Here is a 25,495-nt window from a genome sequence, read left to right as displayed (position 1 = left end):
AAACCACTTTTACCAGACCTGTAGCAGCAGCAGGGAGCATGAAAGTATCCTAGCTAATGTCCAAGCATCAGAACATGGCTCATGATAGATTTGCTACCACCATTGCTGTAGCCCTGGCTCCACAAACAGAATCACAGAATCACAGAATCACCTGGGTTGGAAAGGACCTCAAGGATCATGTAGTTCCAACCCCCCTGCCTGGCAGGGCCACCAAACATACACATTCAGATCAGGCTGCCCAGGACCCCGTCCAACCTGGCCTTAAACACGTCCAAGGACGGGGCATCCACAACCTCCCTGGGCAGCCCGTTCCAGGGCCTAACCACTCTCCTAGTAAAGAACTTCCCCCTAACATCCAACCTAAATCTTCCCTCCTTCAACTTGGATCCATTTCCCCTAGTCCTGCTGTTGTCAGCCCTTTTGAAGAGTTTACTCCCCTCCTGGGTGTAGGTTCCCTTCAGGTATTGATAGGCTGCAATGAGGTCACCCCGCAGCCTTCTCTTCTCCAGGCTGAACAAGCCCAACTCCCTCAGCCTGTCCTGATAGGGGAGGTGCTCCAGCCCCCTGATCATCTTAGTCGCCCTCCTCTGGACCCTTTCCAAAATCTCTATGTCTTTTATTTCAAACATCTGATACTGGTTTTCCCTGCCCTCTAGCCCAAGGTAACCCTTTCACAAATCTTGCTGGTATTTGCAAAAGATGGTCTGGAATGGAAGGATCTATGCATTATTAATCAATTGTAGGTGTTACCTTCTGTTGGTGGAAAAGCACAATGATGGGAGAAGCTGAGGATAAATAGTGTACGTTAATTATGTTTAGTTAGCTTGTGCTCACTGCTCAAAATCACATCATCCTGACTCAATTAATACTGAGAGAACTGAGCAGCGTGAAAAAGGCACATACTGTTATCTCCATTCTTGAAAGCTGTGTTCTGATTTCCTCTCATTCTTCCACTAAACAAATTTCTTACATCTAACTTCTTTCCAAAATAAATGAAGAAAATTTCTTAATACATATGTTACCTGTGAACAGATAGTTCATTGCTTTTTAAACTGAGAAGGGGATGTGCATGCATACATGAGCATGTGCATTACTGATGTAGCTGCTATAGAGCTTTCACATTTGTTTTTGCTTTTTAATTGAATAGTAAATTAATTTGATTAATAAAAATCCTGGGTAGCTCCTGAGTGTGAATTAAAGCCAAGCTGAGCACATAAATATAATATCTTTCAAATCAGTCATTTCTCAAAGCTTCTAATTTTTCTTTTCCTGTTAGTTTCCATAAGGCTGTAGTGGTAAGATTTCAGTGTTTATTTCCTTTTTCAATGATTATTTGAATTTTTGCAAGCAAGAATATCTTGTGAGCATTTTTGTGCTTTTGTTTAATCTCTTAAAATTGTACTGCATTCTTTATGTGCAGACCTAGTATCACATGATTGAAATGGTTAATCTTTAAGCAATATCTGGCAAATATCAGATAGCTGAAATGAGCAGTTTGGCCATGTCTTACATATTTTCCAACATTAGAGAGGCTTGTTCCTTCTACTGCAGTGCTACTTTCCTCCTATTTTTTTTCTTTTTGTACATGTATTATCTCTACTCCACTTTAAAATACTCAAATTATCCCTGTTTATTTGTTTCACAGATCTGAACTGTGAGTTTGGAAATCTGTCTTCATATTCCTAAAATTCCATTTGTTTGAAGAAAAGATGTGATGGGCCAATTTGTTTCCTTACTATTCTCCCTAACCTATGGGTACCCAGCCTTTTGGCTTGCCTGGGCTGCATTGATTGAAGAAGGATGATCTTGGGCCACATATATGTAGGCTGCTCAGAAAATAATGCCTCAACAGCTACATTGAACAGAGCTACCCTGCCTGATAGAGCAAATTCTCAGCTACAAAACACCATTTTTCAACACAGTCACCACCATTAACTCTGCATTTTAATCAGCTATGAACAAGAGCTTGCATGCCATGCTCATAAAACCTGCTCTGGTGAAGGTAACACACTATTGCTGTGGCACAATGCTACAGCTACACTACCCACCACCTCACTGTGATCACATCCACTGTTTTGTCTCCACAAACATTCAGAAAGCATTAATTAATATCAATTGATGCCATTTTTTTTCCCCATGGAGGAATTCAGTGACACACTTTTGCTAAGTATGTACTTCTTTGTCAGGTGGCATATTGTCAGATTGCCCCTCTGCTGCCATCTGTTGCACAGCAAGAACTTGTAATGGAGTATTGGTGGGAAGGTTCAACCTCTTCTGCCATACCACCAACATCCACCTCTGAAGTTTTGGACCAATGTAATAAAATAGGAGGCATTATTTTCAGAGCAGCCCTCATAAAATATATAATGTAGTTAATGTTTGTAAATAACAAAACATTTTAATTGTTAATTTTTTAAAATTAAAACATCAAAAAGAGAACAAAAAAACCATACAACTGATGGGATAGTAGACCTTGTTTTTGTGGAACTAATGCATCAATCTGTTTTGATGGCAGTGGCTTCAAGTCTCAAAGTGTTCATCAGAGATATTTATGAAAATTCATTTTTCTGTTACTTCCTGTACTTCATCCTTGAGAACAAGACTTCTAGTTGGGGAGCAGGGTACCCGAAGATAACTGGTGTGACTTTTAAAGACAGACGTTACCTTGAGAAGCCTGCAAAATCCTCTGGGACTTCTCCAGGTGACCAGGACTGCTGATAAATGACCAAAAACAGTTCGGCAGTAACTTCTGAGAGCTCCCTGTGTATCCTTGGGTGGATTCCATCTAGCTCTGGACCTGTGACAGTTTAGGTAGAGTAGCAACTTACTGATTGTTTCCTTCTGAATTAGGTGGCTCTATTCTGCTCTCCATTCCAGCTCCTGTTTCCGGCTCAGGGGCCTACTACTGTTCTGGCCATTAAAGACAACTGTAAATAAGGCATTGAGTATCTCTGCCTTTTCCTCATCCTTGGTGGTAACATTCCCTACCACATGTAGTGGTAGATTCTAGATGGAGGTTCTAGATGGAGGTTCTCCTAGGCCTATCTTTTGTTGTAAATGTATTTGTGAAAACTCTTTTTATCTTTGACAGCTGTGGCCAGATTAAGTTCTAGCTGAGCTTTTGCATTTCTAATTTTCTCTCTGCATATCCTAGCAATGTCCTTGTACTCTTCTCATGTTCTATGCTTCTTCATCCAAAGATGGCAAGCCTTTTTTTTCACTCTAACCATGCTTTAATTGATCCTAGGAAAAATCTCAAGATTGGGAGAACAATGTCCATCTGTATTATTTTGGGGTGATGGGTTAATAAGAGACTTGCATCTTCCCCAAAGTGGAGTCTTGGAGGAGAAATGAGAGGCTGCAGCAGTGAGTCAGCATACCCAGAATTAGAATGAGAAAGTGCAGATCGATTGGGATATCAGGTGGATGCTTTCATCTTTGCCTGTGAAAACACCTACATGAATCCTTGTTTTTTATTTGCTGTTTTAATATAAAATATTATTGATTCTTTGTGCATTGTTCTTTAGATCCAGTATCTCTTAGAACTTCACTTCTGTCTTCTGTGGCAGGCACTAGTGAACCTGCATTTGTATGCCCTTCTGCGTGCAGCAGTACTCTCCAGTCACTCCAAGCCCAAGATATATGATTGAACAAACCAACAAATTATCTTTCCAGTTCTAACTGATTTAAAAACAATTGCTTTACTGTTGCTTCAGAGGAGGGTGGGTCTTTCACTGTCACAAGGTCACTTTGCAAGTTTTAATTGCTGGGTGCTGTTCTGTCCTTTCATGGCTTTCTAAGTGATAAATTGCTCATTGGTTCAAAAGCTAGTCTATATAAACAAGCTTATCTCTGCCCATAGTCTTTAATGAAAAATGAGTTGTGAGTATCATTGTTAATCATGGTAATTGTTAACGTTAAAAGGGCTGGTATTATGAGTTTTCCTATTAGGCTTTCAATTCGTTATATAAAATGAGCAATCTAGTAGCCATCTATAGCATTCTAATTTTAATTATCCAGAGCCTGCATTTCAGACCACCCTTTCTTCATTGAGATTAACAAAACCTTCACTGCAGTAGCCAATGTCTTCTGATGTAATTCTGCAAAGTTACTTGAGATGTTCAGTACATGATCACTGAAGATAAATGCACTATTTTAGGGGAATCACTCTCATTTGGTTTTGTTGTAGCTTACGTGGCATACAATGACAATTCTACTGGTGTTAGTTGAGATCCATGTACCAAAAGAAACTGACTTTACATCAAATGAAAAAAGAATATGTCTATGTACTTTTAGCAGAAATACTTATTGCTATTTCAAAAGATAGAATCATAGAATCATAAAATTACTCAGGTTGGAAAAGACCTTAAAGATCCAACCATAATCTAACCATACTACTCTAACAACCCTCTGCTAAATCATGTCCCTGTGCACCACATCCAAATGGATTTTAAACACATCCATTGATGTGACTCAACCACCTCCCTGGGGAGACTATTCCAGTGCTTAAGATGGTTTGAGCAGAAGGGTAAAAATGAATATATTAATTTTGTCCATTCCTACTTTTATGAGAAGAAAACTTTAAAATGTTTTACTAATTCATAGGAAATGATGTAGAATTGACCTTGCATGGCACAGATCAGGTCACATTTTCTTGGGAGATCAATCTGTGTTCTCTAAAGGAGCAAGACCACTGGTCTTTCTAGAGTAACATTTGATATCACAAGCAGTCATTTTGGCTTCTTGCACTACACCAAGGAGTTAATGTTTTTCACTGCACTATATTCTTTATAAGAATAGACAGATAAGCAGATACATGTGGGTTTTGCTCACGGAATTTCTTTAGCCCCAAATAGTTCCAGATTGTTTTCATCTATGATGTGTACATCATAGAGGAATATTTATAAATCTCATACCTGAATAATTCTCAGCTTTAGCATGCATTTGGAATTGAAAGATGAGCAATCTCTGTTTGTGATATATACTGTCAACTGGTCAACTGGTACCAGTAACAGCCTGTTAGAATATGTAAGGAGGAGAAGATATGAAGGAAAGACTAAAATACTTCTGTATTACTCAAGCCTTGGGCTGTGAGGAAATTTATATATGAAAGACAAAGGGACAGAGCAATAACACATTTAAAATGCACACTAAACATTCCTATATCTCCTTAGACAACCAACAGTATTGTTTAAAAGAATTACAGTATCCAGACATCAACTCCTAAAATTCACCACACTTCAGGAGTTATCTGCTTCAGCCTTGTAGGATAAGGGACATATGAATGTATCTTGTCTCCATCGTTTGCGATGCAAATATTCATTATAGTAACATAGTGCCCATTTAAATGAATCAAGAGAAAGTGCCACCTTGAGTATATCTGTGTGGATCACTGATGCGGGTTAAAGTGGCTGCCATCTCCCATTTTCTGGTTTTATATTTACATTATGTATTATGTCATGGCAATGTTGTACTTACAGAAATGCAAAAGATGCAGAAGGTGACATTCACAGATGTACAAAAGAATATTTTATCTCTGAAATCAGGAAAGAGTTTTTGCTGGTCCCTACTGGAAAGATGATGGAAAGACTGAAAAAGTTACAGAAAGGGACATGCGATGGCATATTCCAGAGGAAACTGTTATGTTTCTAAGAAATTCTTCCTATGTGAACATGCATGTAGTTGTTTATCAAGAGAGAAAAGAGAGTGGTGTGTGAGCTTGGCACCACATCAGATGTGGTGGCACAGGGACAGTGAGACGCTTATCAGTGTTCCCAAAATACTGATGCAAGCTGCTTGGAAGGGCTTCTAGATATGAATATAGTTAAACATCTTTTCTGTTAAATCTAAACATTGTAGTACAGGTGAGCTGTTAACTTCCTTTGTCGTTTGTACTGTTTAACATTGACTATCATTAGTAAGTTGGTTTTACTTTGAGGTTTGTGAAATGTTGGAGCTGCACAATATTGTTTGTTCTTGCTAAGAGTGTCAAATCCTTTTATTTCTATATTTTGCCATAAAATACATCTATCCTTTCTTCTCAATGTGAAGTAATTTGTTTAGGGAATAGAATGCTGTGCATTTCACATACATCCTTCCCTTACTTTGTGGTTTTTGAGCTTCATAGCCCTCAGGAGAAGCTAAATCTTATTTGTAATAAGATATGTTTGTGTGTGAGGGTAGCTAATGTACCAAATGATTGCAACTGGCCATAAAGGTCCTGGTTCTTCTAATGGACTCACTCTACACTGGCTCTGGAGAAGATCGACAAAAGGATTACTCCTGTTTTACCACAGTGTAAACAACCATCTGTTCTATTTTTAATATTTTTGGTAGGTGTTCAGTGTATCCATTTAATACCACGATCATGACCTCCAGTGAAACGCTCATTAGTTGCATACTGTCTAGGCCTGACCCTGGGCAGAATTATAAAGAGTTTGGTGTTTTGCAGCTCTTGTCAGTCCCAGAGTATTTGTCAAGGTTACGAGTTAAAGATTGATAATGTAGTGACTGCGCAAGCCTTTATTCGAAATGGGAGAGGTCACAAACAGGCCACTGGCATTAGATCCCCTGTTCAAGGAGGGCAAATACTCACCAGAACACAAGAGTGGTTGTCCCTCTCTTCTTAAGACGTATTACAGAAATCTTTGTCTACTGCGGTGTTTGTTCCTTCTAAAAACTTGTTTCAAACTCATAATGACCTTGTTTATAGATTTTCATATATAGCTTCTACTGTTATGCAGATTGAGCTATAGGAGTATTTATTTAAATTGTCTGACACTCTTATAGTTATTACAGGTTAATCCATGTACAAAAAAACATAAGAAACCTGAGGATTCATTCATGATGCAACTATCATTCCTAACCATTATTCTTTTCTTCTGCTATTGCACAGTTCCTTTTGTGAACAGCTGACCATGCATGCTCTTAACATGCGGGAAAAGTTGGTGATAAAGAAAGAATTTTTTTCCCTGTCGGAGAAGTCTGTTCTGGATAAGATTGAACAGGATAGTGTACAGTACTTCTATCTCTGCGGTATGCTATCCCTAAGGCCATATCCCTAAGGCATTTCTGCTTCAAGCCAAACAAGTTCTGATGGAAAAAGAGCATTTCTCACAGAGAGAGCTCCCAAACAAAAGGATTTGTAGGATGACCTTCAAATCATTTCAGCATGGGTTGCAAGACCAATAGGCAAGTAACTTTACCATTTCACCCTGAAATCTTGCTTGGGCCATGGTTCAAGCACATGACTTGAGAGCTTTTCCAAATAATTTGTTCATTTTTCTTTACTTTGGAAGAAAGTGTTGACAGTCAAACTCTCACAAGCTATGTGCCCACTCACAATTCTAACTGTGAATCTAACTGAACTTCATGCTGAACTTCTTGTGCCAAGACAGTGGAAATCTGTATCAGAACTGCACCCCTCCTGGCTCTTTATTCTGTGCCCAAACGCAATCATCTATAGTTCAGTACAGAGCTCTTATAGATAATAACATCAAAGTCACAAGATCCAGGAGTCCAGTCACAACCAAGCTTTGTAGTTCCAGTCTCTATATCTCTAGTTTCTATAACTGTAGTTCCAGTTATAGAATGTGCTGGGTAGGTAATAGAATGGAAATGAAGTAATATTTCAATATTTTCATGCTGTCTGCATAACAATTATGATGTTAATTAATTATCTGCCTGGCAGTTAACACCATGCAGAGGCATGGTTGCGGTCGACTTCCTGCTGTTCTGCTAGCAGTGAGTAATTAACCTCTCCTCTTCCCTGGGATTCTCTACAAGATGATCAGTGTGTTGATGATATAATTATTATTAATTCAGTTTCTGTGTTTCGTTGACATTGTTAATTACTTGTCGGTAATCAGCTAATGTTTAATCTTCCTTGCTGGATAGATTCTTAAAAGGCTGCTTGAAATGGTTCAGAGAGACTTCCCAGCATATTCTCAGTCCTTATTGCATCAATGTTGGATGGAACTCTATTCAGAATAAATTATTATCTAAAAACTACAAGGAGTCTACTGAAGTTGTGGAATTTTGGGGTCAAATTAAATTGCTGTTTTCACTGTTGTAAGCGAGATGTATGTAAAGCTTTTGTCAATAAATCAGGGAAACAAGTGGGATCCTTTTCGATGCCAACTTTAAAAATTGATCTCACTTACAGAATTGTCAATATTATTTAAAGCGCAAAATTTAATTTAGTGCTGTTTTTTTTGTTTTTAGAGGATTAGTGATTATCCTGCAAATAAATGTTTATAGCATTTTTACTTTCAGTGAAAGTAAGAAATCTTTCTGTTTCCCACTGCAACAAACAGAATGGGAGGTTTCAATAAACATTTTCATTAAATAAAAAAGGCAGTGTTTATTTTTTCAGCATGAAGTCGTATTCACCAAAGATACGTGGCAATTTTTCTTTAAATTCTTAGGATGGTATTTGTCAAAATACCAAAAAGGCGTCAAATTACTGTGATAGAACATCAAAGAAATAATTGTCATCCATATGCTCTTCTTTCAAGACTTGAACTATCCCTGTGTCTCTAGATAAAATACATAGCTTAAAAGCAGAATGATGTAAGGAAAACAGAAGTTCTGATCTCTTGCAGAACTGCTCTTAAACTGATTTATGTGATGGAAAGGCTTTAAGAAAGAACAGTCAGAGGAAGACCTTGAATGAAAAGAAGGCACTTGATAAAGAAGGAGATCATACCATTTTTTCAGCTTGGTACTGGTAAGAGTTCTATGGTAGAATAGCATTCGGTTTATGGTGTTTTATTTCTAGAGATGAAGCAAAACTTCAGAGAACAAGAATGAAGGGTAAATACATGGTCAATGAGGAAAAAGTGATTTAATTAATGTTTTCAGACTGAAGGAGAGAAGGCTGAAGTGGAAAAAGGGAGAATGCAGGTAGAGATAGGGAGCATTGTGGATAGGTATTTCATAAGAGAACCAAGAGGCAGGGCAAGGTGCAGTCAAGAAGAAGGGGAATAATTGAGAAGTTTGGGAAACTGTAATGAAAGGAGCAGGAGATTAAACAGGAATGCAAGGCAGGAATAAGGATTTTGTTTTGGTTGAAATTGCTGTAGGTAATTAAGCAGAGATTATTCCAACACCGTTTTTAAAACTATCTGTGTATTAACTGCCTTTCCTCTGCAGGAATTTCATACCAAAAATCAGCTAACATTTGCCTGAGATTACCTTCGAGTTTTCCTTTGGACGTGGAGTTTGGGAAACCTGGAGTGTTTCTCTCAGCCAGTGTTTCTGCTTTACACCTTACTTTGGCCTGAAACCATGCAAAGAGCTTCTAGTTATGTTTTGTTTGGAACTGCCTTCTCTCCTGTGTCAACTAGAAGTTGCAGTATGTTTACTATGTTTACCAACACTAAAACAGCTTGCATTCACATGAAATTTTGGACCAGGAACTGATATAAATCTCTGAAATGTAATCATGTTTATTTCTGCAAATTTCAGTCTCACTTTTAAACTCAGACATTCAAAGAATAAATGTCCACTTCTCCTTTGCAAAGTACGTGGCAGAGCCTAATCTCTCCAAGAAAACTAGCAGGATTTTCTAACAGAGAGTGCTGCACTTGAAGGGGAAATGGAACATTTTTTATTCCCTAAGTTTCACATAAAGGTAATATAAATGAGCATGCAGATTGTCGAATGATTCATATTTTAAGTATTCAAGCCCTAGTAATAGGTGGGAATAATATGAATTGTATACTTGTGTACCAAACGAGGTCTAGCTACTCAGCCTGCTTTTGATAACACTCCTCATTTTGTAAGCTATATGACATGTCAATTTACTGTTTTCATTTTGGAGACTGAGAGTGTTTGATTGAAGCTTCAAGATCAAAACAAAGGTTAAAAGAATAAAACCGATGATTTTTTTTTTTTTTTTCAGGTGTAAATATTCTCATGTATTGGAGGATGACACCCTGTATTATTTGGAAACAGAGACTCCTATTGTACATTACTTTTACAGAAGGAGGATGGTTCAGTTGTTATGGTATTTGTCTTGAATGTGGACAGCCTGGATTTAATTCCTCATACTGCTACAGACTTTGTGTACAGGAGAATCACTCTGAAACAATTCCTTAATGGTACTTAGATGTCCTCAGTTTGCAGGGCTGAAGTGATCTGACACAGTCTGAATTTTGAATATTCCTGTTTAATGAATTATATGCAAACATTGTCATGCAGGCAAAACACAAGCTATTAGGTCATCCACTATCTCTGGGCATCAGCTACACCTTTGGTGTGCATGGCTGTGTCTACTCGATCAGCTAAGTCACATGGCGTATCTGCTCTCTAGAGGGATTACAGCTTTCACAATGAATATTGAATACTGCTTTCTTGTTTGTTTGGTTGGTTGTTTTTTTTAATGAGTGCTCATTTTGAGATGACAGTATGAGAAAATGGAAACAGCAGTTATCCCAAGCACATCCTGTTCAGAATTCTACAAAATGGCTAAATCCCTGGTTATATACAAAGCCACTTGGGTTAGAGTCAAAAACATGTGAAGAAAGTTCTGCAGCTTTTATCCTTTTTTCTGCAGAGGGCAGTGCAGAGGCAGAAGCCTACCAAAAGTGGGAGCCAGCAACCCACCAGGAGCCAAATTCTGTTTTATCCAGAGAAACGTACAGTTGGCAGTGACTGAAGAAGTCCAGGGTTTTCCTGCAGACCAGCAGTACAGTGGTAAGGAGCTGCAGCCCAATCCCTGCCTTTACTAGAGGCAGCATGCATCAACTGGTGCCAGATTCAATTGCTCCCATGCAAAATTTGCATAAGAGCTTGCGATGTTTGCTGTGAAGTTCAGAATTGTACCTGTCTCCACATGTTATCTTCCCTAAGCTGTTCATTTTGGGGTTTGGCCAAGGAGCTGAAAGAGATGTAGGTTAACTTTATAGTCTCTTAAAATTGCTTGCTTGCACTGTTTCAGCTCTACAAAATTATCAAGGTGCTTAACATGCAAAAGAATAAGACTTGACATTTATTCCTGCGCAGTGAATTCAAGGTCAGTATGAACTACTGTCACTTGCTGTCTCAATGTATTACTTGAATAACTCCATTCAAAGACCAGTAAAATAGATTTCTCAGAATCATGCTATAGATATATACAAGACTTGGATCCTCCTAGTTAAACAAGAACTCTCTGGGAATTAAAAGCCTATGCTAGCTCATTTATACAACAGTGGTAAACTGTAAATGTAAAAAAAAAAAAAAAAAAAAAGTCAGAAATTATTCAGTTAAGCTGAAAAACTCATGTTTTGTTTTAAATCTAGTTCTGATGTGTTCTGTGCTTTGGTAACACAAGAAGAATCTTTTACCAGTAGGAAAATACAAATTTTGAAGGTTTTAAAAATACCCTTTGTTCTAAGTTATAACCTTAGGAATGAGTCCCTGAGAATTGGTCTGTGTGTTTGACCCTCTATTACAGCAAGCTGGAGCCACCTTAATCAGTTGCTCGCAGTTGGTTTTCCTTTTCATCTAGCCCATGTTTGCTGCTGTATTCATCTATCCTCCTACCTGCATAGCTTATGTTAGGCCCCAGAGAATATCTGCTGCTGTATCAGCATAACTACATCTGCTTTGAAGCCTTGGGAATGAAAATGGTGGTATTTTGTTGCATTGCTGAAAATGAATAGTGTGTATTTTCTAGCTCACTTTTGTTGGAACCTTATAATATTGCTAATCATTCCTGTAGATGTATAGTGCCATAGTTGAATAGAAAGTGAAAGTTATGTCACAGATGCCTGACATAAACTGCCTGCAAGATCCTCCCTAAAGACAAAGGGGTGATAAGTAGGTATGAAAACTTCTCTGTTGACCCAGTCAGATCATCAGATGAATTGCTTACTGGATTCAGGCATTTAGGCTGGGCTAATTTCTCTTTTTCTGTAAAAAAATATCTCCTGGAAATAGTGGGAGTACCCAGGTATCACTGTAGGTATGTGTTGGATTTAGAACTGTTACTGATCTTGGCCACATGTAAGAAAGGAAGTTTCCAAATCTCAGAGTTCAGGCTGTTTGCAGAGCTGATAGTTGAAACCACTACGTATGTTACATGCCTTTTTATATGCCTTATGTAAATCATGACATGTAACATTAAGTAAGTGTGGGATGGTATCACACCTACATTGGCAAGAAGTTGGCTTTTTTTTTTCTTCTTTTCTGTGTAGAAATACTTAAAAACCTATCAGCTTGTGATGGAGAATATAATTCTGCTTTGAACTACATGTTGGCTCATTAAATACTCATTATTAGGAACAGCTTTCACTGTCACCCACTCTTCTGCCTACATGGTTACACTGGATTGCACTTTATCAACTGACCAAACTTCAACTGAAACCACTTTGGTACTCTATTCCCAAATCCTTGCTGAAACTCATTGACTAAAGAAGGTAATTCTTAACTTCATCTCTTCATAGAATCATACTGAGTTGGATTGGAAGGGAAGCATGAAGACCATCTGATCCAACTCCCCTGCAATGAACAGAGACATTTACAGCTCCATCAGGTGCTCGGAGTGCCTCCAGCCTGATCTTGAATGTCTCTGGGAAGAGGGCATCCACCACCTCTCTGGGCAGCCTGTCCCAGTGCTTCACTATTCTTATTGTTAAAAAAAAAAAAAAAAAAAGCTCTTCACTAATTAGAAACCATCTTGTAAGTTCCAGATTAAAAAATAAAAATAAATAAAAATCAATTAGTTTATATCCATGCATTTTGATCCAGGGTCATTTCTGCATTTAGGTTTTTCTAATCCCACTGTGGCATAACCTTAGTGAAATTTGCACTACATAGTTCTTGTATACTTGCTCTTTCCATTTCTCCAGAGCAGTGAAAATTAGGAATTCTTCAGGCTTTTAGATTTGCTCTCTTTTTGGTGGTAAATATTAAGACTGTGATGGCTTCAAAAGTGTTAAATGGGACTTGACATGTCCCATGTGAGTATTGCAAATATAAGTAGAAGAAACTGTCTCTGTCCTATACAATTATAAATTAAAAACAAAATGAATTGGCTGAAAAGAAAAACTAGCTCAGCTTTATTAGTTCTGGATACAATGTATGGGTTCTCTGTTTTGAAGGGGAGCATGAAAAATGGAGGAATTCAGCTGGAAAGACAACAGTTCATGAGTGCTACTTGCCTCTGTACTAGGATGGCTTTAAAGGCAGTATAGTAGAATGCCTTTTCAATAAAGATTTGATGGAAAATATAGGGACTGTTTTCATCTTTTTCCACGTGCATCTTATCAGCATAGTATTAGTTGAAAGAAATAAGCAGGATGTTTTTGGAGCAGAAACTTATAATAATAATAACTTAATGCTATTAAACTGCTAGATGAGGAAATCCAAGAGATGGCATTGCAATAGATCGCTAAACCGGTTTGACAAAAGGAGCAAAGTGAAATAAGTCTTTAAGGTCAAAAAAGTTGCTCTTAGGTGTAATGTGATTGGAAGGGTAAGGGGCTGCAATCATCAGATGGCTGATGGCAGTTGGCCAATAGACCAATGCAAACAGAAAAAGGGCATGGAATGATCAAGTGAAGACACAAAAAGGCTTCAGACAGGAATTTTAGCTGGATACAATGCCTGAAAGATATTGTTAGATGTATGTGAAATGTATATCTGAGCGCCACAAATGAGTATACTAATTCCACGTTCAGACCTTTTTTATGTGGCTGAAGGAATTGAAAGAGTGATTGAAAGAGGTCTCCCATCTGAAAATGCAATGTTTGTGCTGAGCGTGAGTTATGGTCAGTGCTGGAAGATGTTCATTTCTTGTTTTAAAGTTTAGGGCTTATTTATTTTCAATTACAAAATATGAAAAACAATAAAGAATATATAGCATTAATTATTGGCTTCAGGCGCTTGAAGAGAGATTTCATTTCTTTGGCTGCAAAGTAGGTTAAGATTATTATCCCCATCTCACAAGTTGGGATCTGAACCTCAAGGTCACACATTCTGTCAGTAGCAGAGTCAAATAAAAAAATAAAATCCAGCAAGTTCTTGCTCTAACTGCAAACGAGCACTGCCACACTCAATATAGTGTATAGATAGTCTACTGTAAACCCCTGTGAAAAGAATCTGTGGTTTGATTACTTCAGTAATCTCAAAATCTAATTCTGATTTTTCTTGTACAGGTCAGCGCTACGAATCTATCTCATCCAAGTCAGTTTCTCTTCAATTTTTCAATCTAGCTTGTCTAGGGAGATGGGATGACATTTCTTCTTGTTTTGTTCTTTTTTTATTTCTTTTACCTCTGTCACAACCCTCTAAAACAATACTTTAGAAAATGACAGAGAAGCAGTGTTTGTAAAATGTCATGATCACAAACAATCAGAGTGATTGCATGCTACATTTATCGTACATCAATGTCCCTGCCATCAATTGCTTCTTGAAACTACAGAAGTCTACGAAGTGAGGCAGGAGTTGCTCTCATATTGAATTGTCCTAAAAACTTTTTTGCAAGCCCTTTTTTTTAGCAGAAGAGTTGAGCAAATTATTTAAATCCTGTGTTATCAAACACCGTATTTTTAATTAAACAAGAGAGTTATTGTTTTGTTTTTTTTTTAATTATTTCACCGAGACTTATCCTTCACTGTATTACTGATGACGTGAGCACTGTGATGTGGTTTTCCTCCTGATTTTACACTTCATGACCTAGTATTTTTAAAAAGGGAAGAATAATGAATGGCTGAATTTGAAGATAGAGTTGGCATGGGAACTGCTGAGTCACAGCCTGAACTTCTGATCACCTGAGGCAAGGACTGAGTCAGCTGTGGGAGCACAGGTGAAGGCAATTCAGCTGTGTGACCAGAAAGGGTGGAGCCTGGCTGCGCCTCTCTTAGACCCCATTTAAGGGCTGACTGCCACAGGGGATCTCTTTCTGGAAATCCCTCCTTTTGGACACTTCTACTGTGAGCCTAGGATACAGGTGAGTGTTTCATTTTTTATTGTCTTTTTCCACCGTGATAATCTTTTTAATTATAAATCTGTAAAATACCATCTTAACCATGCTACTCTTCTAACTGTACATCTGTTAACTGTACAGAGTTTCAGCTATTTTGCTGAAGAGAAGTTAGGTTCACAAATTGACTGGGTTGGTCAGTATCTCTGGGAATAATATCTTCCAAATCAAAGTAAATCACATAGCTTACTTTCATCACAAAAAGATAAACAAATCTATCAAAATATGCTATCTGTTCAAGCATTTTAGTATAGCTGGTATTTTTGATCAATGACTTGTGTTAGTGTCATGGTTTTGTTTTTTGGTTTTCGGTATTCTACATCATAGCATCATGTAGCACACTGGGAGTTAAAGTGTTAATGCTCCAATTTTGGGTACCTATCCCTATACATCAAGGAAGTCATAGGATCTGGCCTTTCTGGGTGGGCTGGTCTCTTATATCGCCTTGCAGTGGGTACTGGAGGGTGCTCTCCTTGCCATTCTAAGCTTTTCAAGTTTGACTTCATCTCAGGAACTCTGTCTCTCCTATTTTATTTTATTTATTGATCTCAATTAGATTGTATTATATTGCGTTATCTTGCATTCTGATATTGTAGTTAGTAAAATAAGTTTTCCTCCGTAGATTGTTGCCACTGTTTTTTTTGTTTGTTTGTTTGTTTGTTTTCCTTTCCTTGAGCCCAGCTCCCATCTCCCTATCCCTTTTCCCTTTCCCTTCCCATTTTGTGCGGCTGGGGGGGAAGGGGTGCCTGGGGCCTACTGCCCCACTGTCATGGGCATAGATTGATCTAGTTAACTCATGTCAGTTAGTTCTCTGAAACACTTTTGAATTAGGCCAGCTCTGAGTCCTTTCTCAACTTTCCATTGCATTTTCAAGGTAAAGAAACAAGGGAGAAAATACATAGTAGTTCATATCCTAACAGTGGACAGTTGTTCTATGTGCAGATTTTATTTAAGTGAGAGGAACCACCGAAGAGAGATCCAAGATACCAAGAGACAAGCTGTCTTCAGAGTTTGTTTCATATAGGTCACCACACTACTGTTTCATCAGCTTATAGACTGCAATTTCATCCAGTTCTCATCCAGACATTGCAGCATCACATGGTGTGAGATAGGGCATGTGTCTTGTCAGCTGTGGTATCAGTGCCTCAGATAGAATAGAATCATTAAGGTCAGAAATACTTCAAAGATCATCTACTCCAATCCTCACCATGCCCACTACCTATGTCCCTTAAGCACCTCTAGGGACAGTGGCACTACAACTTCAGTAGGCAGCATGTTCCAATTTCTTACAGCCTTCTCCATGAAGAAATTTTTACTGGCCTGGAAAATAAAAATTCTCATTCAAAAATTCAAAGTTCTCTTAAAGTTGTTATAAAAATGTCAGAATCTCTGTTTCTGTAATTATTTTCGTAGAAACATTAGCATAGTAATGTCTTAAACTTTATTTTTTTTTTTATTTTTTTTTTTTACTTTCCTGTGATATATATACCTTGAGGAAAAAGGCTAATCTTTGTATTCATATTTATGTTCTTAATTGCAATCAATATGGTGAGAAACAATTTGGTTCCTGCATATACAACATTATCTACTATAAGAGTAAACTACAGTGCAGATCATGCAAATGCTATTATATAACTACAGCAGTTACTGCAGTGTCTTCCATAGCATGTCAGTGTACTGTAGCAATTAAACAGTATTCTGAAGCCATAGCCATTACCATTCTAAATGATAATAAGCAATTCAATATAAAATACTGGATAAATCATTTCCTTACAGCAACCGCTGTATATGTGCTTTGGTTTTTATTCTAAAGCCCTTATTACTTGTCATCTGAACACTGTGCTGGATGATTTATATCATGTGCTTGTAGTTTCAGTGCATATTTACCATACAATTTTTTGGAAAAAAAAAAACCAACCTTATAATAATTATAACTATTTTAATTTATTATCAGTTTGCGGTGATATTTTTGAGAATGAGCATGTGGTTGTGAGAAGGAAGGTTATCTTTTGATTTTTTTTTTTTTCAATAACCCACCTAGAACTTGACATAATCTTCCTGTGGTCTGAAGCTTAATAAAGCTAACTCTCCATAATTTTAGGAGATTTAAGTCAGAATTAAACACGTGAACTACTAGACTAAATTCATTTCAAAAATCAGCTTTCTCTCTACGTACTAAACAAATTCCCACTAAAACTTGTGCATGATTTTAATTACAGATAAGTTTCTCTTTAAAGGCCACAGCATTCTTGCTCAGCTTGCTAAGCTGAATTCAATACATCTATATGTTAAAGGTAGCAAGCTAATGTGTAAACAGGGAAAATATTGGAACCAATTGCTGTTAATTTGGTTTTGATCAATTCACATTGACTGCACTTTACATGCAAATGAGAAATGTGGTAGATTAGACCAGCTGAAAATAGTTGAGATATGGAAGTCTTTTTTAAAAAATTAAAATATAGGTAAAGCTGGGGAAATAGAAAATGGAGAGGCCTGTGTTCAAGATGTTGGTAAGAGAAGTAAAGAATTAATGAATATATATCTGTTTGTATAGCTCATGTTAGTACAGATTTATGGGACTGCTGTATAGGGAGCCAAGATGGCAAACTGGCTCCTACTTAGTGTGTTATTAATTTTATGCTGTCAAGGCTACTAAAAATTGATTGTTAATTTTAAAAGTACTTGGGAGACTTTGCATGATACAGCTGAATGCAGGAAAGCAAGTATAATATGAAGACAGACAAAAAAGAAAAAATGTGAAAGCTGTGATTTGGTGCCATCAAGTCTGAAAAGCTTCTGGCTGGAAACTAGGCCCAAAAATACTTAATTTCATTTGTGCCCATTGTCTCACTGAATTGAATGAATATTTTGCATCTGCAACACTGCAGAACAATAGGGTGAATGGACCAAAATAACCATGAGATGTTTGTAGGTCAATTACACACTTGATTCAGGATCTCTTGTAAAAGTACCCACAAAATTCATTCCGTCTGCCTTAAAATGAGTGATGCTGATAGAAAAATTGGAGCATAAAGGACAGTGACAGTGAATGTATGCAATGCTGCTGGCAGTAACGCCACTGAGCAGAGTGGTGCTCAGTTTGTGATACAGGTCCTTGCTCAGAAAGTCCTTGGGCTTATGTTTATTTTAATGGAGTTGCTTGCCTGCTGTGGACTTCAACAATGCTTAAATAAACACGCAGACTTTTTCTGGAACAGAAATACTTTTCTCTGTACTGTTAGCGATCCAGAGAAGGAGGTGAAATAAGTTGTGAAGAGTTGTGAAAGCCAGTCAATACTCTAGGCAGCATTGGAAACATGAAAGGAAAATAATAAATGAGATGTGGTCTTGAAAAATGCATAATGGGACACTAATTCAGAAGGAAATTTTCCAAAGCAGATATTGAATCAGACAGAGAAAACTGTAAACTAATGATTACCCTAAAGCCTTGAAATTATATCCTTTGAAGTATCATGCATGCATGAGTAATGTTTCTAGGAGCATGTGGTTTTCAGCACATTATCTTGGTGAAATAGGGAAGACTTACTTAGGAAGATGTAGAAATAAAATGCATGGGTTCAGAATGTGACTTCAGCATTATCCTCAAGCAGAGCAGGATTCTTGCTTTGGAGTGTGCGACATGGATCTGGGATTGATAGATTAAGTAATAAACAACTGGTTCAAGTGGTCACTGTGCAGAATTAAAATATTCATCGGGCTTCAGTTTTTATTTCTAACTCTCAAAATGGCACCCACCTACCTGAAAAGATGAGAGGAAACAAAAATGTGGACTCCTATTACCATCATACTGTTTGTAGTAGTTTCAACAGTGAGATTATCAGTCTGACTGACTGCAGGATCAGAAGGAAGATTCTGCTGGGTATGGATCCAGGTGGCCCACACCAATATAAGCTGTAATAGTAGCTCTATGAGCTAATCTCCATTTAGCCAGAAAATAGGCATAGTGCAAGCAATGCAAACTGCAGGATTGAATCTTGCCTCTGTGTGTCAACTCTGATGCACAGTTTCTGTCCTTTTGCATGAGAGGGAAAATTCATCTCAGTCACTGTGGCCACTGTGCTGGGACCGCTGGCATGGCAGTATTGTTTGTGTTCTGATGCAGGCTTTTGTCAGTTATCCTGAACTATAATAATTGATTCTATGATAACTCAAAATTTACAGGCAGGTCTATTAAGGCTGCACTGGGGATGCATGTGACAGTTGTGATTCTTTTCTAACTGCAATTCTGAATGAATTCCTCTATAACTGCTGTGAAGTTCTAGGCAAAATTACCAGCATCATGGACATATGAATGCTTGCATATCTCCAAAACCTTATTTGATGGGTCTGTGTGGCATTTCACTGTACTATGAGGCCTTCATTGAATCTCTTCTGGAGGTTTTACTTTGTTGAATTTCTTAGGTGTTGATGCTCTCATAGGTTTGATTTTAATAATCCCAATTTATCCACTTCTTCAGAGGAAGTGTTTTTGTGGTGACCGTCCACATAAGTGTTCAGTAACTTTTCAGAACATAGCTGTCAAAGTGGGATTTGGTAGTGGAATGTAAATTCTCAATGCCATTTTGCCACATGAAGTTTCTTAAATATAAAAAGATATCCCAGTTATTGCAGAACCTCTTTAAGATATAATTTGCTGTATCATCATTTCAAGACAGGTATGCTAGTAACACTGAACTAAGTTCAGCAGTTTAAGTTCTCACACAGATTTCATTCACTGTCCAAGTGACAGCCACTAAAAACGGAATCAGAAGCTGAGCTATCTCTTAAGCAACTCTTTTTTTTTTTTTTTTTTCCCCTAGCACTTTCTGAAAGTGTTGCCCAAATAATTCTTTTTCTCTGGAGGCTTACCTTTGACTAGTCTCATTCTTCCCAGTGTAGCTGATATTTTTTCAGTTGCTTTTGCTACCATTTTGCCTTCTGCAGTTTTCAAGATCCTGGCAGGAGGAAAGTTCTAAAACAGAATCTTTGTAATGAAAGACTTCAACCCTTTAGAAGCTTAGCTCCCCCAAACTCTTGCTTTTTCCCAGTAAATTGTAAAGTATGGGAAGAGCAGTTATAGCATTAAATTTGTATATGCCTGGTTAACGCATTCACCAAATTAAGGGAATGGGAAAATATGACCAAGCTCTTCCAAATAGTGGTGTTGAGCAGTTTGGTAGATCAAGAGCTGAATCGGAGCTGGGGAAAGCAGGAGCATTGGTAAGGAAGGAAGAGAACTGCAGCAGCTCTAGTTGGCTGCAGGTCTGCCCTTTCTTGCTGCTTTGTGACATTCCATGGTGCCATGGGAATGCATCCAAAATACTTCTGTTCCATCCCAGCTTGCCTTACCATTCTACCTGTGCATAGCTGACCACCAGGTTATACTCTGCTGCACTGTGGTGTGCTCTGCTGTTCTGGAAAGAGAATGAGAAAAACTTCCCCTATATCAGTAAAATATTTTTGGGTGCTGTTTTCCTTTATGTAAAACTTATGTCTTAAATGACAAGACTTTAAAGTGGGCTTTATTTATTCTCATCCTGTTTCTATGTGGATTAGGAAGGTTGGTTGTATCGTTATTTAATATATCAATAGCATTAAGGACAATAAGGCTTTTAATGTTGTAGTGAAACTTATATTTTTTTAATTCATTATGCCTCTGGTGAAATTTCCTGTTCTACTAATAGAAAGCACTGTTATTTCTTTCCCTCCTCTCATAAAAGTTCACTTAAAATAATTCTGTAAACCTAACTGCAAAATATAGATGTCAGGCCTTCCGGATCTTTTCCAGGCTTTTAAAAGCATATCTACAGTAGCTATGTGATTTTTTTTTTTTCACTAGTAAATGAAAATGCCAGGAACTTACTATATGTTGCTTCAGCTTTTGCATATAATAACTTTAAATCTCATTATGATCATCTCATTTTACAGCATCCTTTTGTCCTAAGATGAATGCATCCCGAGAATAGCATGCCAGTTACTCTCCTCAGACATAAAAACTTCAGAGCAAAAACAACAGTCTTACAGATATGAGAAAAGGCAGCAAAACATCCACTCTGGGTCTCTGCCTTTTTGTGCTATGTGCAATAAGTAACTTAAATATATTTACACTAAAATATTTTTTGAGTGCTTTGCCACTGTTTGTAGTGAGGAAAAAGAGGCAGAGTCGGTTTAGCAGCATGGAGGTCTGCTGTGAATTATTAGGATGGTCTTCAGTACATACAATTAACATTGGTTAACAGGAGGAAAAATAAATTACTAGAATGAGTTTGAGCTTGCAGTGCTTTCTTGAGCATTATCATTGCATGGGGTCATTTGCTTCCATTTCTATGTTGACTCCAAATTTCAGGTTGGCTCAAGAAATTGAAGTGAGCAATAACTCATAATATTTTCCTTATTAAGCTTGTTTGAGCTTGTGGAGACACAATTTCTGTGGCATAGTTTAGCTGGTGTCTCTGCACTGAAACCTGGGAAAGCTCAGGCAGAGGAGAGAGAACATAAACTTTAGGATAAATCCAGGCAATGCAGATCCTGAGCTTCAAACTCTGAGCTTGAAAATTTGTTTCCATTGCAAATCAAGGTTTAACTTACATTTACTAATTTAGACTCTGTAAAAGTGACTGCTTAAATCCTTGAAACAGATCAAAATGTTTTGAGGTTTAGAAGCTTTTTCCCTCTCAATTTACAGTGGCAGCAGATATTTTTACATTTTAAAAACTCTCTTGTGGTATCAGCAATTCAAACATTCCAGCACTGAGTGTTTGAAAGCAAAATGATAAGCAAAACTAAAGCTGATATTATGGATGTTTCTCTTGGCCAATACTGAGGGACTTGCATGAAGCAGCAAGAGAGATTTGCAAGAATACAGTGCTGCATATTCACTTAAGAATATATTTGACTTAAGAAACATTAGTCAAATATATTTTCTTATCTCAAAATAAAAATAACCATTGAGAATACACTTTATCCCCTGTTATCCCCAGATATAGGAAGTAGCAGAAAGCTGTAGTCCAGAATAAACCTCTGAGCTCTTGTGTGGACCCTATAGACCAAATGCTGCTCCAAGCTCGCAATCTGAAATGAGTTATTCCTTCAACACTGCATGCATGGTCTGGTACAGGAGGCCTGCATTTTCCTCAAAGCCTGTTTGTGTTGCTCTGGGCTTGGATTTATTAATGTTAAAAACTCAGTTATTTTATGTGGGGAGCATTACTATGAAAGTTGTATGAAATATTCAAAGTGAAAAGCAAAGTCAGCACCTTAGTGAGACTTCACAGGTGAGACATTTGATTTGAAATGGGAAATATAGGCTGTGTCTACAGAGACATTCATTCTCAAAACACTTCATGATGAATATGAGTAATTCATTTTCTTGTATCTAACTCTGGGAAATGTGGTGTTCCCAAAGGTTCAGACGTAAAATCAGGAAGGAGGCAGGAAAGACAATTTTAAGTAGGCTGTTATGGCTCAAACAAAATGAACAGAAGTTCTAGACAGAAGGTCTCTGCTGTAGAAAAGTTCTCGTAGCAGAATGGAGCAGCTGGCTCAGAGGGAGACACTTGTGGTGGAAAACATATGGCAGTCAAAGACATATACCGAAACATTACTTGCTGAAGAACTCTTATTTTAGGATGGAAGAGTTGCTTTTCTGTTTTCCTTCCCATGAAGCAAAATTCTGAATCTCTCAATCAAATGTTTGACTAGATGGCTAACTCAATGAGGGTTGGACTCGATCTCTTGAGGTCCCTTCTAACCCCTGCAATTCTGTGATGAGGTGACCAAAAGCCACAAATAACACATAGTATATGAGCATAAGTAATTTTCTTATATGTTCTTACACTTAGGAATGTGGGAATGGGAATATTTTGTATTCCTTAGTAAAGGAACAGCCAAAAATAAGGATGTTATCTTGTCTCTGTCTGACCCACAGCTTCACCTGTGAAATTGGCACTTCAGCCCACTGCTCCTAAAGATGGTTTGTGCAAAATGGTCCCACCCTAAACTTATCTGTCTCATTTCATTGCTAGTCTTCTGGAGAACACGTGGTGAACCAGGACAGCGAAATAACCCACAATTTATGCTATGTCTCTTTTGGCTTCCAGAGGAACAAGCTCTTGTGTTTCATAAAATCAGTGTAGGAGTGTGTTGCGTGAAGCAGAAACACTAGGGTCAATTTTAGAATATAATGATGAGGTTTAAGTGCTTTCAAAATACCATTAAATGCTTATTTTCTCCTAATATATAAGAAACTAGAGACTTGAACACCGTTATTAGTTTATGTGGTGAAACTGATAACAATAAGCTGTTGAAGGATATGTCCATGCCAAATCCTTTTGTAGGGATTTTTTCCCTTTCTTTTCCAATTACACATTTTCACTCTTCTAATACACTAAGAAAAGCTTGGATTCCTTATTAGATGTCTGCACAGCATGTGGTCTTGACAGAGCTAAGAACAATTGCTATGCTTTTAAAAATTGTATGGTTTGTAAATTGTTAGATTAACCACCATTTTAATAAGATTTTTTTTTGCAAGTATTGGTTTGATTGTTCGCAATAAGGTGTAAATGTTAAATTAACCTGAGCTATTTGGATTTGTCCTGGCATAATTTCTCAAAGTACAAAACCATTTTTATAACAGCATGGGGGAAATACACTGAATATCTTTCCATGTAGAGCCAGATAAAGGCAAGTTGGGAAAGACATCTGTGAAGATTGTATGATAATGGAATAAGCCTAGAAGTAAAATTTCATGCTAAGCAATTTGTACTGTATTTTTTCAGTCACATGTTGTTGTTGTAAAATGAAACTTGTTTTCAAATCTTTTAAGTAATTTATTGCACTTATCAAAACACACATTCAGAGTATTCGTACATTTCCACACAGATGTAGTTAACCATACACATAGGTATATATATACACCAGTATATCACTTCATGTGTATTTTAATCTCTGCAGAAAGAATGTCACATCCTAGCCCCCACAAAAACAAACAGCAAGAAAAAACCACAACCAAACATCTTTATTCTAAAAAGATACTATTGTGACATGGTGGAGGAACTTCAGGAAGTTACAGTGATCCTTTCTGATCCTCATCCTGACAGACCCTGGTCTTGATTTAACTCTTGCAGTTCAGCAGTGGGATCATAACAGTTTACAGATTCACAATTCATCAGCTGCGAACTCACTGTTGAACTTACTGTACAATTTAGATTCTTACATCTCTGTCTTCTGATACGCCAACAGAATTACTATTGAGGGAGAGAGGCCACAAAGCAGTTAGTACAGTACTCTAAATGTGGCATAGATATTTCAAGTGTTTGGCTGAAGTCACTTCAGCTGAGAAATCTCTCCACAGGCTTACCTGAAAGGAATGTCTGAAGATTCATGGTCGTTCTTTGCCAAAAAGGATTTGATTTGGCCACTGAACACATATCAAATTCATCACTTTTGGACTCCTATTTGGGTTACTTCTTATTGTACGCATTCTTGTTTTTGAGGATCAGAAACAAAAGAACCTAGCTGTTTTTGGACTAGCTTATAGAGTATCTGGATGAATCTTAACAATCAGAGAATGCAGGACAGATTAGGTAATCTAGAAGTTACTTTTCTCCCAAGCTTCCTAGAAGTTCAGTAGAAAATTGCTAGTTTTCCACAACATGTGGCCATCTGTCAGTGAAGGTCAGAGTAGGAGTGGCGCGCTCTGCGTTTTGACTAGAATGTGGTGACTTAAATCTTTAAGTCTTTTACCATGGCAGCATAGCAGTAAGGGTGGATCGTGAAATGCTGTATTTTTCTAAGTTCAGGAAAAACTTTTGGATTATCAATGTACTTAACTAAGGAAATTATGGTAAAGGATGTTGCACAGAATACTAGAGGATCTTTGATCCATCAGAAACTCTGAAAAATATGATCTGCTTTGAGATGCCAATGTCATATTACCACCTAGTATCTGATCCAATGTCAGTTCAAGAAAATATGAATTTTTGAGAGAAGATTAGGCCCAGGAGCTGAAGTATTGGAAACTTTCCTGGACCTGGTACACTGTTGGTCTTCCTTCTTTTTCTCTTTCTTGAGGCAGTAGCTGAGGACAAATTGATGACGAGAAACGTTTATTGTCTCACTGGCGAATTTTAATGCCAGCAGTGAGTTCTGGGGAACACTCTGTGCTAAGAATGAGATTAGTAACCAACCTAAAGTGGTGCTGGTTGGAACATCATGATTTTTTTCTTTCCTGTGATACAACTCAGTGGTTTATTCATCAGTAAGTTGATTAATTGGACATCTTTGAGAGTGTTTTCATAAAAACATTAAAGCTATATGGTTCTCCCACACACACACACCTTTTTTTTTTTTTTCTCCAACTGCCATCATCAGTGATTTGGAAGTGTAGAAAATAGTATTATAAGGGAACAGATGCGAACAAAAGGGGTGAAATTGGATGTATTAGTATTCAGCGGTCTGCTTTTGATTACCTCTGACTGGAAAATATTTGGAAGCCACCAGGGTCCCCTCAAGTGTTATGATTTG

This window comes from Lagopus leucura, unplaced genomic scaffold (assembly GCF_019238085.1).
Source record: "Lagopus leucura isolate 7727_CA_CO unplaced genomic scaffold, USGS_WTPT01 Super-Scaffold_100004, whole genome shotgun sequence".
NCBI lineage: Eukaryota > Metazoa > Chordata > Aves > Galliformes > Phasianidae > Lagopus > Lagopus leucura.
Note: the sequence above shows the minus strand (reverse complement) of the source record.